We start from the raw sequence: 16809 nt of genomic DNA, 5'->3' as shown, positions 1-16809 counted from the left end.
GCTTCTGGAGTTAATGGAAATTTTGCCATTTATTTTGGTAGGATGTAACTTTTTCTCACATGTATCTAATTGTTTGGGTGCAATTCAGATTGGAATAAGGCTCTTCAGTTTACAAAATGTGTCAGGAATTTTATAAAAATCTGATCAGATAATGAAAATATTTTTTGCAAGAAATAATTAACGTGAAGGGCGAGCTTGACTTCTGAATTGTATTAGTGTATGACCCCAAATGTCTCAAAAATGAAAAAAAAAACCTGTCTCACATTGTCTCAACTTGAAAGTTGAGTGAAGATCAGTACATTTGTTGATGAAATACAGCCAAATATTAAATAACTAGAAGTCAGAAATTTTGGGGTCACAATTAGGAAACTGCCTTGTTCAACCTTTCCACATATGAAGAAGCAAACAACAAGAACCTGTTGTTGGCCTTTGCAGATATTGCTGTGCTGAGCATCATTCTGTCATCCCCTGCAGCCTCAGGCATGTGGAAGAAATCTCAGTGAGATCCTGAAGGTGGAGGAGAAGTCCCTGCTTGCCACCATTATGTATTTACTGCATGTCCTTTCAGGCAGCGCTCTGTGCTGTCAATAGCCATATTACAGGTGGGTTCAGTAGCATTTTGGTCATCTGTCTTGCCTATAGATGAAAAGCAGATGAACTTAAATATTCTGCTGTGCCAATAAACCATTCTCTTTTCATGTCCAACGTACTGGGGCTGTTGCTGAATGTCACATATGGTTATTGAAGCTAGGCTGTGGCTTGGTCTAAAAATGACAGGGTGAAAATGCTGTAACATTTTGTAAGTGGTATATATATATTTATTTTTCAGTTTCTCAAAGCATGTGTCTCCAAGCCCAGCTTGTGTCTCCAAGGATGTATTTGGTTTTCCACAATAACAAAGTGGGGTAGATGTTTTACTCCAAATGGAAGATGTTGCCTGCTATTTTCCTAACCCAAAAGCACATGTTGACATAATTCCCAAAAGCAGAGCTTCTCTGGGGAGGGACAGGGGTTAGAGCCCTGGTTGTTCTCAGCATGTTCTCAACCAAGACCTTTCCCACAGACACCCAGGCACACCTAGGTCTGTGGGAAGAGATGGCGACGTCAGAAACCTGCAGCTTCACGGCAGCATTCTACCTACACAACTTCACAGGTCCCTGAGTCCTCCATGAAAGACTAAACCATCACTTCTAAAAGAAGTCCTTCTTGTTCTATTCATAGTTTAACCAGAACCAGGTAAAAAAAAAGAAAATGTCAGGCTTTAGGTGATAGATCTGTGCTGGTGCCCAAACAGGCTGCGTAAAAGCAGACACAGTGAATGTAGGTAGAGCTCCAAGTTGGAGAATCACCCTAGCATGCAGTGGCTTTAGCTGTTAATTTATTTTATTTTATTTTATTTTATTTTATTTTATTTTATTTTATTTTATTTTATTTTATTTTATTTTATTTTATTTTATTTTATTTTATTTTTTACTGTGGGAAATGGCTTATGTCTGAATCTGTACCAGGTGCTGCAAATTAGGCTGTCTGTATCTGTTTCCCTTGACAGCATAGCCCAGTGAGCAGTGATAGTCATAATCAAGGTGAAATGCAAACCTCTCCATGCCACCCTGAATGTAGGGGCAATGTCCTGCCTGGAGGCTTTTCTGATAATGGGCAGAAGAATGTACTTCAAATTCAACTGGAAATAATTTCATTTGCTGTAAGTTGTTGAAGTACAATGATTTTGTGCTTGGCAGCCTAAACTTCCCATTGATCTAGGCTGAACTACTATCCCTAATTTGAGATAACAAATAGCAAGCTGATCATAAACAAGTAATGAACAGAAAGAAAATTTGAATTGACTGGATAGGCTATTTGCTGTGAAATATTCACTCAACTCTATAAATAACATTTGGTTTCTATCCAGAGGAGGAATGATTTACTTCACTGAACAGGTGAAATAGAATAAATAACAAGACCCTAATACACTGAATCAAATGAGAAAATAAAAACTGAGATAGATGTGACCTTTGGAGAAATGTTCAATTTTGTTTGTCACTGCTTGGAAGTAATACAACGTACCTAACAGGAGGTAAGAGCCAGGCAGCAGAAATGTCACTGTTTTCTGTTATCACCTTAATGTGGAATGCAAGTTTTTTAACAGACCCAATGCATTTTAACAGATTGCTTGTTTTCTTCGAGCATTCATAGAGCTTTTCTATGAGGGATCATGAATGGGTGTATTCTCCAACCCCTGCTTTGCAGCTCATCACTGTCACACATGACTTCAGTGTAGCTGTAATGTGTGAATATGTCTACAGCATTCCTGAGCCTTTAGTGTGCTGATGAGCTGGCCTTATACTTTGCTTGTTTCTTCTGATTTAGATCAAAAGGGTGACTTGCAATGTACCTGAGGTGCTTCCGAAACAGTCCAGGTGACAAATCTCATTGTTATTGCACTGTCACTCTGCATGTTCACTATGCAGAAATTTTCCAGTGTCTTTACTCACAGACCTTATACCCTCCCAAATCAAGTCTCATTTTCATAGAGACCCTCCCCAAAAGAGCTGCTTGCCACCTTACCTTCCCTCCTCAGTCACTATATCCCTTTAAGGTGGGAGCATGCTGTGCATTGACATGCAAAACCAAGCTCCGAAGAAGTGACCTGCTGTGTCCAACAACTTCTATATCAAGTGGCTTTTAAATTAGAGTTAACCTGAGATTTCAGCCAGACTGCTCATTTGCACATCAATATCCTCACGCTCCTCTTTAGCACTGGTGATGTTTTGGTGATACTTTTAGGATAAGGTGGCTAGCTTTGATATTTAGAGAGATGCGCACATTAGAAAGCTGGATGTGATCCTGGAAAAAGTTCCAGGAGGGTTTTGGCCAGCTGCGCTGGGCATGTATTAATGATACTGGTAAAAACGACAGCCTGGAAAGTGTTCATCACATGCATGCACTGTCACAGGCAAAGACGTGCCTTGGACAGCCTTAGTGTGACAGATTACACCAGCAGAAGCATAACTTCACTGCTGGAGCATCACCTACACTGGAGCTTCTGCCAGCACCACTACTTTGGCACCTCTGTCCCCAGCCCGTCTGTCCCAGCAGAATCCTGCTGCACGGGTATGGCCTTAGTGTGTGGAAAGCAAACCTAAAGGGCAATATTCAGGAAGAACAAGTCAGCTGGGTTTCCAAAGAGGAAGTTAAGAGCAATCTGGTTATGATGGGGAGATCTACATGGAGAGAAAATGTCCAAGACTGGCAGGCCCTCCAGCCCAGCATTGGGGTGAGCTATAGTCCCATCCAGCCCACTGCAATACTGAGGAATTCAAGTGAGGTAAATAAAATTGTTGTTTGATGGCAGTGACAGTAACTGATCATCAAACAGCTCATGAGGAAAAGTGACAAATTCATCCTTGTGAAGGCTTTTAACAACCTATTATAGCTCAGTCACCCTGCTACTGGGTTTCAAAGTCAGGATCACTACAGGCTGTGCGACAGCATCCCTGGGTCTTTGTCTTTGCATTCTGCATTAAACAGGGGCTCTGGCCTTGTAAATATGCAGTAATTACTGTTCAATATTTTTTGTCCTTTAGGATTTGGACACTTTTTTTTTTCATTTTTTTACTAATGGTTTGTGGTACCGATACCCAATGATAGCTAGATGTGAGATGCAGGTGCATTGCTGATGGATTTTGGCATTTACTGCTATGTCATAGCAATAAAAGCTATTTCTGGGTCTATCTTCTCAGAGGTGTCAAGAGCTGAAGTTCTTACTGACATGAATTACATTCTCAGCCGTGTCTCCAGCTCTTCCTTCCTCCCTGTTTAGACTCAGCCATGCTTGTAGAATTGATTGGACAAGAATTTTTTTTTAAATTCAAAGTTTACAGCTCAGAAATTTGGCTGTTCATATAAATGCTGTGATTTATTTCCTATGTGAATGACTGTTCATGTAGTTGCAGTGAAACAATTCATGCAAAGTAGTTCTCTTTGAATTGTGGTCTTGTGCAAGAATAAAAAAAGCACTACATTGGGTCTGACTACAGTTCTGCCTCCTGTCATGGACAGCAGTAAGTGATGGATGTGGAGAGAAGAGTGTGGCAACAAGGAGAGCACAGTGTGGTATTTTTCCAGTCTGCTTTCCTGAACTCTTCGTGTTTTGTACACATTTTTCTAGTTTTCTATGGACCTGATCCTGTGAGATGAAGGCACTCAACACCTCTCACAAGGTGCTTTATATGATTTCATGAAAGAAGTATTAATCTTTTCTGGTCCCTGACATTTGAGCTGAAAGCTGCATAAGAAGTTGTGCCTTGTGGGCAACCACTGAGTTGGGATGGACTTCCCTTGGGGACAAAAGTGGTCATGTAAGTTTTAGGGAGGTAAACATGCGTATTGCTACTTTAGTTTTTGCTGTCAGGGAAACTTCTTGTTCTTATCCCACTTGTGTTATATGTACAGAAATAATCTCTTCAGACTCTGGAAATGTTACATTTCCTTTTAAAAGCCCGGGGGGGAACTCAAGCACACACACACAATCAATGCTTGTATTCTACTGATCTCAATTTCCAGACTGTGTTTCAAGATTTTAAACAGCTACTTGTTCCGTTTTCTTCTTGTACTCCCTAAGCAAGGAATGACCAAAATTTAAAATATTTAAATTTAAAAAAAAAAAAAATAGAATAAATTAACCTTTAAAAAAAAGAAGGAAAGGTTCTGATATTCAGATAATATCTTGACACTGCCAAAGCACTAGTGGAACTGTACCTGTTTTATGAAACCTATTATTGCCAGTTCAGGGCCTTACCCTCAGTGAGGAACCATTCCCAACCACTGGACAGACATCCTTTGAGCATGGAAATGTATGTCACAATGTCTTCCTATTTAATTGCTCTGATTTTATTTAGATAGGACGTTAGGGCATTAGGAAATACCTTCAAAGCAAATAGAAAAGATTTGCTGTGGGATAGGTGGGAAGCTGTTTTCTCACTGGAATCTTCAAAAAGCAAAGATTTGTAAAGCTTTCAAGACGACTGGGGACAGGACTGACTTCTTGTTAAATCAGATAGGGACCTAATTAGAGATTTATGAAAGCAACAAAGCACCCTGCAGCAGGCAGTTTCCCTGCTGGGAGAAAACTCACTGAAACATGAGGATAAGGCTAATAGCAGCTACTAAGAAGAAAGAAAAAACATGTCCCTTTTAACTGTTTTAAACCCTCGAGCAATTGGGCATCGCTGTTCAGGGTTTAGAGGAGATAGCCTAACTTGCCCGATAGGAAGACAGGAGACACAAATCTGTTGCCAGAGGCTACAGCGAAGGGTTGAAAAAGCAGTCTGAGGTGGTCGGCAGATGAGTAGATATCTCCCCTGCAAGTAGAGGGATGAATTAGCCTTACAGTTGCTAAACTCAGGATAACAAATCTGCCTAAAGACTTGCTTCCTCATCGGGAAAATAACCTTTGAATGGATCTCTGGAGCAGGAGAAAGAGATCAAGGAAAATGTGTCAATTTGGGCTAATAAAGGAAGCAGAAGGGCCATAAATAGAGCAAATATGCATCCCTAGGCAGCAGCCACCTTTTTTTCTTTCAGCAATTGACAGTGGCCCTCAAGGTGTTGTTACACATGATGGGTTCTCAGACTTGATACTGCATTTTTTTCTTATTAGCATTTGCATAATATATGACCCTTTGCTTTTGTGTATGAAACAATCTTGGGATAGAAATGTGAACATGTGGGGGGAAATTATTCACACTCCATCTGTTTTGGTTCATTCAGATTCTAAATATATATTTTTATGAATGCATTTTTCCAAATGGAATGTAAAGCCAAACCTGAAATTTTGATTTTGCATTTCCTTTTTCTCTTGCAACCAGTAGAGGCCAAAATCTGGAAAGTGAGAAAGCTTCAGGGCTGAAATCTGAACAGTTTCACTTAGAAACATTCTCTCATTGAAACAGGCATTCATAGCTCAGGAACAACATTGCTGTGTTCAGCACGAGTTAGGCAGTCTGGCACAGTGGACCTTCTTTTGCACTTTCTGTGTGCAAAAATGTTAGTCATTGTTTGCTTGGGTAAAATTGTGATCATTTTAATGCTTTGCAGCACCAAAAATAATATCCTGAAAGTTTCTATGATGGTAAATAGTAAAAAATGAAAATTACTGGAGTCATTTGCCACTAAACTCACTTACTTACTTAGCACTGAAAAGGTGATAGAGCTCATGTTTTATGTGATATCATTTTAAATGAAAACAAAACTTCCATTATTCTCCCTAATAAATGCTGAATACTTTGGTAATGCTTGCCTGCTTAACTAATATATGCATGCTCTGCTAGTTTAATTTTCATAAATATGATTGATTCAAACGTTGACTTTACTACCACAACTTTTATATCCTCGTCTAATCAAACTACATGTTTATTATTTCAATTTTACATATTTTAGTAATTGGATTGTGTACCTTAATGGTACAATAAGGTTTTGCATTGTTTACCAAGGAGAAAAGCTGACTTGATTCTGTTGCTCCTATTTTAGTGCCGTATTCGTGTTTTTTTTTTTTTTGTTTTTTTTTTTTTTTTCTGGGCCAGGCTAAGCTCTTCTGAAATTACTTTACAGGAAAAATATACAATCAATTTGAAGGGAATTAAATGAGACTAAATTCATTAGCTCTCAAATTCCAGCATTATTCCTGCTTCTTGCTTGGGTCTCTTCCTCTGCAGCTGCCTTAGCCTGATATTGTGGTCATAGCCTTCCAGTTTCATGCAAGTGGACCCAATTCTTTTATTATCCTCATGGTCATCTACTAGGAAAATGAAAATGGCTGAGTCCGAAACTTGCAGAAAATGTTCATATTTGTTTGTTCCTTCCACTTTCTTATCACAGATACGATCCACAAAAATAACTCATTCTTTTATTTTACCTCACTTTCCAGCTAAAATATTCAAATAGTATTTAAAATTTAGAGTGCCAAATTCAAGATCTCTAGCAAAAATTAGAGGCATATCTAGTTGGAAATACCAAAAATGAGACTTTCCCCTTTGCTAGTCACTCTTGGAAGACTTAACCTTCAGGTCTAGCAAATGAAACTCTTGTTGTTTGAAACATATTTTGGCCTTGTTTGCTGGTCTCCTCATCTGCCCTTTTGTCAGTTCTCATTTTTGCTTTTTGTAATACTTCAGTGGTAGGACTTGTATTCACATATATGATAAATATTCTGTGGATTGTTTTTCATCTCTGCATATTTTTTCAAAGAGTGGTAACTAAAAAATACTAAGGACCTAAGTCAGAGTTGCATCACAATGCTTGTAGAGTTCTTTAGAGTTCATCAACATATTCATTGTGGTTGAGGAAATTATTTTTTAGATGAAGACAGTCTCAGCGAATTTCCAGGGTTATTGGATGAATCTAGGATTTCTAGGGAGAGAGAAAATTCAGGTACCATATGAAATGTATACTCTTTTTGTTCACACTTTATATTACCAGAGGGGTTGTTATGCTTATTTTTAAGTTAGATGATGTGATCAATATGTGAATTAATGTAATTTATTGATTAAACTTTATTTGCTAACAGCTTGACTTTTATGCCTCAGTGGTATTGTGTTTTAAGCAAGTTTCTTTCTAGGCTTTTTGTAAACAAGATAACTGAAAGTAGATCTGGCAGGTTGACTGCAGTCTGGCAAGAAGAAAATGTAGATTGGGTGGCAAGCATTTTTTCTCTGATACTCTTTCCCACTTTGTCACTCCTTCTTACACTTTCCAGTGTAGGCATATCATGTCTTACAGCTTAGAGAGTATTTGTGGCCAAGAACGTCTTGAGCAGAAGGGCTCTGTGGAATGCATCGGTGCTGCTGAACTGGCATCCATGATTTAGTAGGTGGAAATCTTTGGAGTCAGAATTGAACTGCCAACTGAGCCTGGAGTTTACGAGACCATGCCAATGGAGCTACTGTGTTTGGGATGAAACTTAAAACCAAGGTCCTGTTTGTCTGTGGTCATTAAAGACTTCTGGCATACATCCTCTCCTAAACTGTTATATGGTATCGCATTAAGTGTTGTATTTCAGAACTGGATTAAGAGATCCCTTTGTATGCTTTCTAGAGCACTTTAGGATCTTTTGGGATGAAAACATACTATATAAATGTAAATTCCTATAATAATAAAATGAAATCATTCTCTTCGCTCTTCAAACAGGAGCACATCACCTTTACAAAGAACAAAACCAGCTTGATTTTTTTCAGCATGCAAACTCAGAAGATCGTGACCAGATGTGGGTCAAGATCAGCTTTAAATCAGGGTTTGGGTTTCAAGTTAAAGGCTGAACCTTGGCTGAGGTTCACATTGTAGTTTAATGCTGTAGAAATCACCTAAGGGTGTCCAATAAGATTTCATCTCAATATTGTGAAAAATTCACAAAATCGCCTGTTCTCCTGAGATTCTCATATTTGCCCTCATCTTCAGAAAGGATCCTTCTCCCCAGGTTGTGAAAAACAAATATCTTTGAATGAGACTTAACACTAAGATCTGGATGGAAGGGATTCATGGCCAGTAGTCTCACTCAGGTTCGGTTCTAATGCCAGACATAGAAATAGGTTTGGAATTAAAAACAGGGGAAAGTGCTACAGAATATCATGTAGCTTGGCTGCTCTCTATTTAGCATAACTCTCAAAGTCTTCACTGGCCATTTCTAAGAGCCACTTGGTAAGCAAAACTGTGTAGGTGCTTAGACAGCGCTTAGGCTTAGATCTAAACTATCTACGCATCATTTAAAAATATTCACAGCTAGCACTTTGGAAACACATTGAAACACATGCCTTCAACCCATCACTTTCTAACTCTGCAATAATCCATTTTGCTGAGCACTTAACTTGTCTTTGCACAGGTCAGCACATTTCTGTCACACGGGCTGGCAGTACTTGTCTGGGCAATATAGTACTGGATCGACATTATCTGTAATCACGGCATGAAACAGCCTGTGCCTCAAGCTTGTCCTTGCCTCATATCCTCCATTTACTGTAGGATCTGTGGCAGAGAAATTGAAATTTGGGGACAAAATGGAATTGCTAAATGGCAATTGCCAGAGAGTGATTTCATAGGTAAGCATGTCAAAGAAAATTTCCCTCCAGCAGTTAAGGAGCATGTGGTGTAAAAGGCTAATTTGAGGATAACTCAGACAGCTGTATCATAGTCTACATGAGTGCTAAGAAAATATTTGGCTATTTGGAAACATAGTTGACTAGTAAATCATGAATTACAGTGATCAGCTCAGGTAGAAATACTTTCCAACTAAATAATGTGGTATGAAATCAGAAAGCTTGTGCAAATAAAAAGATTAAGGTGTCAATTCTGCTATCAGTTTTACTCACTTAGGTAGGACTGGCTGGAAAAAAAGGAATTCTGTTTTTTGGGAAAACAAACAAACAAACAACAACAACAACAAAAATGTTTGGCATTTGCTTTTGTCATGCATTGGAGTGAAGCTTCAAGTTCAACCCACTTTACAAGGAAAAAAAATCCAGCTTAGAAGATCCAACATTTCAATCTTGAGGCAAACCTGGCAAGTATAGATGTTCAGGGATTTAAACCTGTATGTTCACAAATTATTCTGTTCCCTCTCAATGGCCATTCCCATTCTGGAGCCCCCAGTTTTTGTGATATTTATGTAAATGACATATTTCTCACAAAACATTCTGAATGATATATCTGCATTTTTACCACTAAAAACAACCTAAAAAATTATTTACCTGATCTTACTTCCTTTTCCATAAATAGGTGAGTATGTGTGAAGATATGTTACTGTTTGGACAATACTCTGTAGGAAAAACTGGCTGTAATAAACCAAAAATTATATAGCTCATTAAATATGCAACCTAATCTGTGTCTGTATTCTGACAAAATCATGAACCCACTGAAGACAGTAAAAATCATCCTGAATGACATATTGCACTCTTGGTAGAATGTTAATTTCAGTTTCTGTTAAAGCTTTCAATATCGTGTCCTGTGTTTATATGGGTATAACTCTGGAATATTTGCATGAATTTTCCTGTGTCTCTGGAGACTTTGTCTCTGAGTGTTTGGGCTGAGAACATCACAGGACTAGGACCAGGAACATCAAAATATATGCATGTACTTTAAGTTGTTCCAGCAAAGGAAACCCGCTTTCATTGAAGTACTGTAAGTTGATCTAAGTGAGTTTTCTGATGTAAGGAACTTTATCACTTTGATCCCCATGAAGAATGCATCTGAGTCAGATAGAGTCAGAAAAACATGTAAATCTGACACTACAATAGGAGCATTTGTTTAAAATGAGTAACACATCTTGATAGCCTTTTTGATAGCTAAAATAAACTTTATGCAGTACAGTCTTGAGAGCCTGTTGAAAAATGAATGGATAAAACATGTTTTAGCTCAAGAGTCAGCTATTCAGTCACATTGCTTCTTTCTTTTTGATTCAATATAATAAAAAGTTAAATCCTCTGAAGAGTCATTGTAACAAACTGACTGGGTCTGTTATGGTAGAGCACATATTATCATAAAGAACCAGCTTCGCACAGATAATTGTCATGGCAATAGAAACTGAAGCAGAGACACAGATGCTTGTTGTGTTCTGCCAATGGTTGTTTGGACGTCTGCAATCAAACTGAAAGATGAGAGTTTGTGCAGAGTTGTTTCCTACTAGGGTTTATGCAAACAATTAAAAATATATACTATCAAATAAAGCTTATACTTCTTTCCATCTATACCTCCTATGACTACATTAAAAAGAAGTCCTTGAAAATTGCAGTTTTCAATAATAAAACCTGATAGTCAGGAATATGTTTAGCATATTTATTTCAGAATATTTAAATGCCTATCAGGCTATCAGAGTTCCTTACAAGAATACAAAATGGGAAGTTTAATGCACTCCTAATGGTCATCACAGCTACATGGCTCTCAGTACAAGACATCTGCAGACAATTCCCCCTCAGGCTGCCAGCTGATATATTATCAATTAGCCAGCAGACTGACCAAACACATCTGTGCTGCATTTCGCCTGAAGATTGCTGAATCACATTGCCTGGTACTCTCAAAGAGTGATGACTAAGTGCATTAGAAAGGGCAAGATGGTAGTCCAGCAAATGCAGAGAAAACAGCTCCCTGTAGTGGAAAACTCCAGTCTTTTAACTGCTCTATGCATGGCTATGTCTATGATCTTTTATGTTGAATTTCCCATGCTGTGAATACAAGTGTTCTTCCAGTAGCACCACCAGAAAGCTGCAGTCTCAATTCTTACACAGGAGTAATTCAGAGAAACCGAATATGTAAATGCATTTGAGATGGTAAGGAGTTAAGGGATGATGGTTTTTAGAATAATCTGCGTTAATCATTTGTGAAATAACGCAGTGAACTGAGTTAGTTCAATAGCTTACATTTAATAAAAGGATGAGACTGGAATGAAAACTGGCTGATACAGAATGCAAAATCTTGAGTTAGAAATGTCTATTTGTTCAGGAGTCTTTGAGGGAAAAAATCTATGGACGTAGGTAACAATACTAAGTGATTATTTTGACTGAATGGTATATGAACCTTGCTACGTACCATAATTTGTGATTTCTCACAGGGAATGTGATGCTGGCATAGAAAGAAACAGCAACTGAGGTGAGTGGCTGGCTGACAAACCAATTTAAAATGATGATAAGCGCAGCAATGATGAGAGGATGTGCAGGGGTGAGACTTCCCCACATCTAAACTCCAGAAACATTGATTAATGAATTCGCTGTAAGCCCCTTGATTTTGCAAAAGCTCTGGATGAGATGAAGTATGAGCAGATGAGTAACAGAAGAGGGCAGTGAAACAAGACAGTAGAGAGACTAATCTTTCAGCTGAGATGGGAAGGCTTTGTGGAAGGACTAATTTCAAGCCAAAACTATGAATAATAGAGATTATTTCTGTAAAGAGAACATTAGTTTTAAGTCTACAGGGACAATTTCTAATAATAACACAGGAAGAAAACGAACAGAAAGCATCCTGATTTCCTTTTGAATGGAATCAAAACCTCAATGGGCAAGATACTGATAAAATTGTATCTTTCACAATATGGCTTTTCTTCTCTGGCCCAAAGTTTAAAAATAAAAATTAAAAAAAAAAAAAAAAAAAGAAAACCACGTTCTGTTGATCTGTCAGTCTCTTATGTACTGTATGTATTTTAGGTGTGGCTCTATTTTTTTATTTTTTTTTTTTTTGGTGGAATTCAGGTTTTTCAAGTCCTCAGTCAGCACCATCACCACTGTGCCTTCTTCAGACAGGAGCAAGGGTAGACATGGGAAGGATTAAAACCCCAATATGCCACTGGGGACATCACTTGGTACTTGGGGCAAGAAGAGACTTGGGCACTGTTTCGTGCAAGACGTGTCTGCCTGTGTTTATATTAGGTGCATCTGAAAATTTTTACCTGGCAATGTCGCTCAGATTGTGCATGCATGTGTGCACAGGTCTGTGTGTGCTTGTGCACATGTGTGTGTGCTTGGGGATCTCATTTGCAGATCTGATCAAGCTGATCATGGCTCCAATCTCTTCTTTACATTGCTCCCTGACAAAAAGAGTACCCTGACCAAAGTCTTTCAGAGCAGAAAGGCTCAGGTCCCAGGTCACCACAGCCAAAGCAGCCGGGAAAACACACAGATGCAGGATGTTACCCATCTGGGGCAGCTTGCTGTCAAAAATTTAAATGCCAATAGGGTTAGAGGTAAATTTCAAGGATTGCATTTATGGACTTGAATGCCCCTGTCCTGCCAAGTCCTTTATGGGTCTGTAACAAGGCATGCCTCTCCTTTGCTCTCTGTAGCCTGCCAGACGGACCAGGGCGGCAGCACAGGCTGGTGGTTGTCCGTGCTCTTTAATTGCTAGCACACTCCTGAGCACCACAGCTCCGGCTGTGCTGATTGCTGCTCCTCCAGACAACACACAGACACGCTTCAGGGGAGAGCATGTGCCAGGGACCGCTCCCAGCAGGCAATTTCGTCTCAAATACCCTGGTTTGGAGGGGGTGGGGAAGGGAAAGAAGAGACCACGGTATGTAGAGCTGAGCCATGCTGTGCTGCTTGGCCTCGGGGCTGCAGAATGGTCCCTGGTTATTTTACTTACTAGACATTTCCTGTGTGTCTTAATTCTCCGTCTGTTCAAGAGCAATAGCAGCACTTCCCTGCTTTGCAAAAAATAAGTGCCTTTTTAATGTGCTGCAGGAATAGGTGTTATTTTAAGTGCTTGCCAGAGATTAATCCAATATTTTTTGCAGCCCACTGGGACAGTGGATACATGGTGAGAAATGTCTGTGTTACAATCAGGATTTTGACTGGGTTTCAATCTGTGGTTACCTCAGAATCTGTAGTTGCTTCAGTTTGGTCTGCTGTGGTGAGAGCACTGGTGCAATGTTCGAGCTTGGAACTGGAGTGGAAGGGGAGAAAGGTTCAACTTCATTGCCCTGCCTATTGGGTTGCTTCCTTTCTGGGCAATGTAAAAAAAAAAGTCAACTGTCCTGTTTTTCCTTTTCCGTGACCAGGGCCAAAGAATGCAGGAAAATTATCCAAGAGTAAGAAAAAAAAAATGGAGTTTCTCTGTAGCTTCAGGGATCCAGGATACTTGCCTTTCTCATCAGAGATAAAGCAACTAGACTGATATACTATTTTCCATCAATCAAGTCAGCAAAGCCAGGCAGAGCACTTCCTTTGACATCAATGCAGTGGTGACAGTTGTAGAGTTAATGCATTCCTTCTTAATGGAATACCATAAATCTAGGTTCAATGCTGCCAAAATAATGGCTACAGCTCTCACTGAAGAAGTCGGCTCTCTCCCTGTATTCCCATGGGCCTGAAACAGTTTGGTTATAGAACCAATATTAATTATTTACTTTTATTTATAAGGATCTCTAAGACGTTCTGCAGGGCTGGTTTACCTGTTCAGACTGATGCTATTGTATCTTGGTTGAGCATACCACAGCCTTTTAGTAATTGCATCATATTTAATGGCTTCAGAAGAATGATTTTTTTTCTGGTCTGAAACTGCAGGATAAATTTAGAAAGGAACAATTTATATTTTTCTGGGAAAATGTTTGAAGTGTGTCAGAGGCTCCCTAAAACAACCACAGCTTCCTCAGATTGAGCATCTTATTTATAAGGGAATATCTAAGGCAGAATGCAAATGTGACAGTAGGATGCAGTACTGATATAGAAGGAAAAAAAAATCAATTAATCCGCCACTTGTATTATATTTGGATACCAAGGGAAAAAAAGAAACAAGAAAAACAAAAGCAGGTATACTGGGATAGTCAGCAAATCAGCAGATCAGGTTGAGAAATCCTTTGGAGATTTGAATTAGCACCAGAAGACCTTGTCACTGTCCTGGAGGGTGGCTTTGTGACTGGTGTGTATACAGCCTGGTAGCCCGTGGATCTGGGGACAAAGGGCAGCACATTCTGCATTGACGGCCAAAGCACCAACACCGCCGGCAGCACAGCACCTAGAGAGCATCTTGATCCTCTTCTTCCTCTCCCACAGGAATGTGCTCGGCCCCCAAGGGGATATTATTTGAGACTGTCGAACTGGCTAGAGTTAAACAGCTTTATTGCGCTATTCAGGCTCAAGGCTTTACCTCTCACTTACGAGTTTATTTCACTCTGCAGGGATCGTAAAGCACCTTTCAAATTACCAGTCAGTGCTGCTGGGGCACAGCAGTTACCACTGTGGTACAAGGTCCGTTTACTATAAGATGAGCGTAGCAATGCTTTTAGCACCTCTCTGCATGGGAATCTGGAGGCAGAAGGTAAATGCCCGAAAGACAGATGCTGCCAGTGAGGGATTGAGGCGGATCTTGGGCATGGATAACCTGCATTTCCATTCAGTGCTGGGGCAAGGCTTCCAGGATTCCCTCGGATGAACCCTGCAGTGAGACCTGCAGTACTCCTGCCCTCCTACCCACCCAAGGGACTCACTGACCTACAGGTGGTCATGAGATCAATGTCCTGAAATGAAAATGATTGCTGTCAATTTATGGTGGCCTATCAAACTTGGTGTCTGATTTAAGAATCCATGAGAGATGCTAAGAAAACCTCAGCTTTTGTTTTGTTTGTAAGTGTCTAGGTCTGCAAAGAAAATGTGCAGGTTGCTAATAATAAAGAAGCAGAAGGTAGCCTAGGGGGTCCAAGCCCTGAAGGCGTATAATGTGTTGATTCAGTTTTTGGAACAGATTTCTTGTTTATTAAACCAGCCACTTGATTTTTACTGGGAAGTAAAGGCTCAGTCTTGGCACGTCTAAATCATAAATATTCAACACGCGTTTAATTCCTAAACGGGGCCAACAGTGAAGGTCAGGTCTGGAGAGGGACAGCAGGACCTACCTGCTGTGGGCTGGGGGAAAACTGCTCACGTTGGCTCAGATCACAGGGCGGGAATGGACACAGAGTGGCACTGCCTCTAGCTGCAGATACTTTGGTCCGGATGGAAGCAGCCTGGCCTTTGGTCCAGAGCTCTGAAGACACACCAGTAAAGAAGCGACGTGCACTAGGTTGCTCCCGATACTGTGCTGATGTGAGGGTTTGGCTTCTGGGCCAGACAGCCTTGCACCCGTCCAACTAAGAGCACGGGCTCATGCGGGCAGGCGTGCACCCAGTCAGATCCCAAGGCCATTCCCCGACAGAACCGCAAAATAAACACATGCGCATTCACTGCTTTTTAAAGCATACCGGATGTTAATAAGCAGAATAATTTGCAGTGGCTTGACTACTGCCTTTTTTTTTTTTTTTTTTTAATCTTGTGGCTAACGCATGAAGGCATTTCTAATCATAATTATGCCAATGACCTATTGTCACGTCAGCGATTGCATTTACTCAAACAAAAATTTGATGGTGTTCTTTTTTATTGGACAAAAAAAAAAAAAAAAAAAAGTGGGCAAGCTTTCAAGAATCACAGAGTACAGTACGTCTGCATTTAATTATGGGGTTGGAGCAATTAACACTTGGGCTCTGCTTTGTTCTGTATTCCATGGCTGGTTGTTGAGAAAATACAATTCTCAAAAGCTTGCCATTTAAAATATATTTAGCTTATTTTTAGTTAGCACGGAGGGGGTTACGTACAACTACTTAGAGCTGTGAAGTTTGGGCTAGGCCTTGGGAGACCCTGGTTTAATCCAAAGTGCTCTTTCTGACAGTGGAAAAGTCACTTAATTTGTGCTGGTATCTCACTGGCATGCTGGAAAAGAGTTTCTTGTGGTAAGGCAAGGACTCTATTAGTTGTAAGGCAATGAAGGTTGCTCCTCAGTCAGTCCTTTCTCATGTTTTCCTCCTCATGTACGTGCCTAACACGATTCATATCAGTTTTATCCTCTGACAGCCAGAGACCCTTAAACCAAAGCATTATAAAATGTGTAGCATGTAGCTTTGCCTCTTGTTTATGAATTCTCTTAAACAGCCAAATCTGGCCAAATTCAAAACAGTATTTCTCAAGCATGTACTTCAGGTTAAAACACATGCTTCAGACCCACTGAAGTATATATATTATATATATATGTATATATATATATATGTATATATACACACATGATACTGAAGACCTCCTTTTTTATTATTTCCCCTCACAACTTCACCTTGCAACACTTTCTTAATTGCAAAACAATTTTGGCTTGAACTTCTGTGTCTCAGTCTGCTGTACTGTGACCTAAAGAACAGTACATACACATGCAGAAATTAACTGGTCCCTTAGGAGCACTCTTGCACTGGAGAGTGAAGGAGGATAAGGCATATTTGCAAATAGCCATATTTTCTTTCACCAACTTAATTGCTTCTGTTTG

The sequence above is a fragment of the Aythya marila genome, assembly GCF_965140915.1.
Source record: "Aythya marila genome assembly, chromosome: 2".
NCBI lineage: Eukaryota > Metazoa > Chordata > Aves > Anseriformes > Anatidae > Aythya > Aythya marila.
This window is presented reverse-complemented; position numbering follows the sequence as displayed.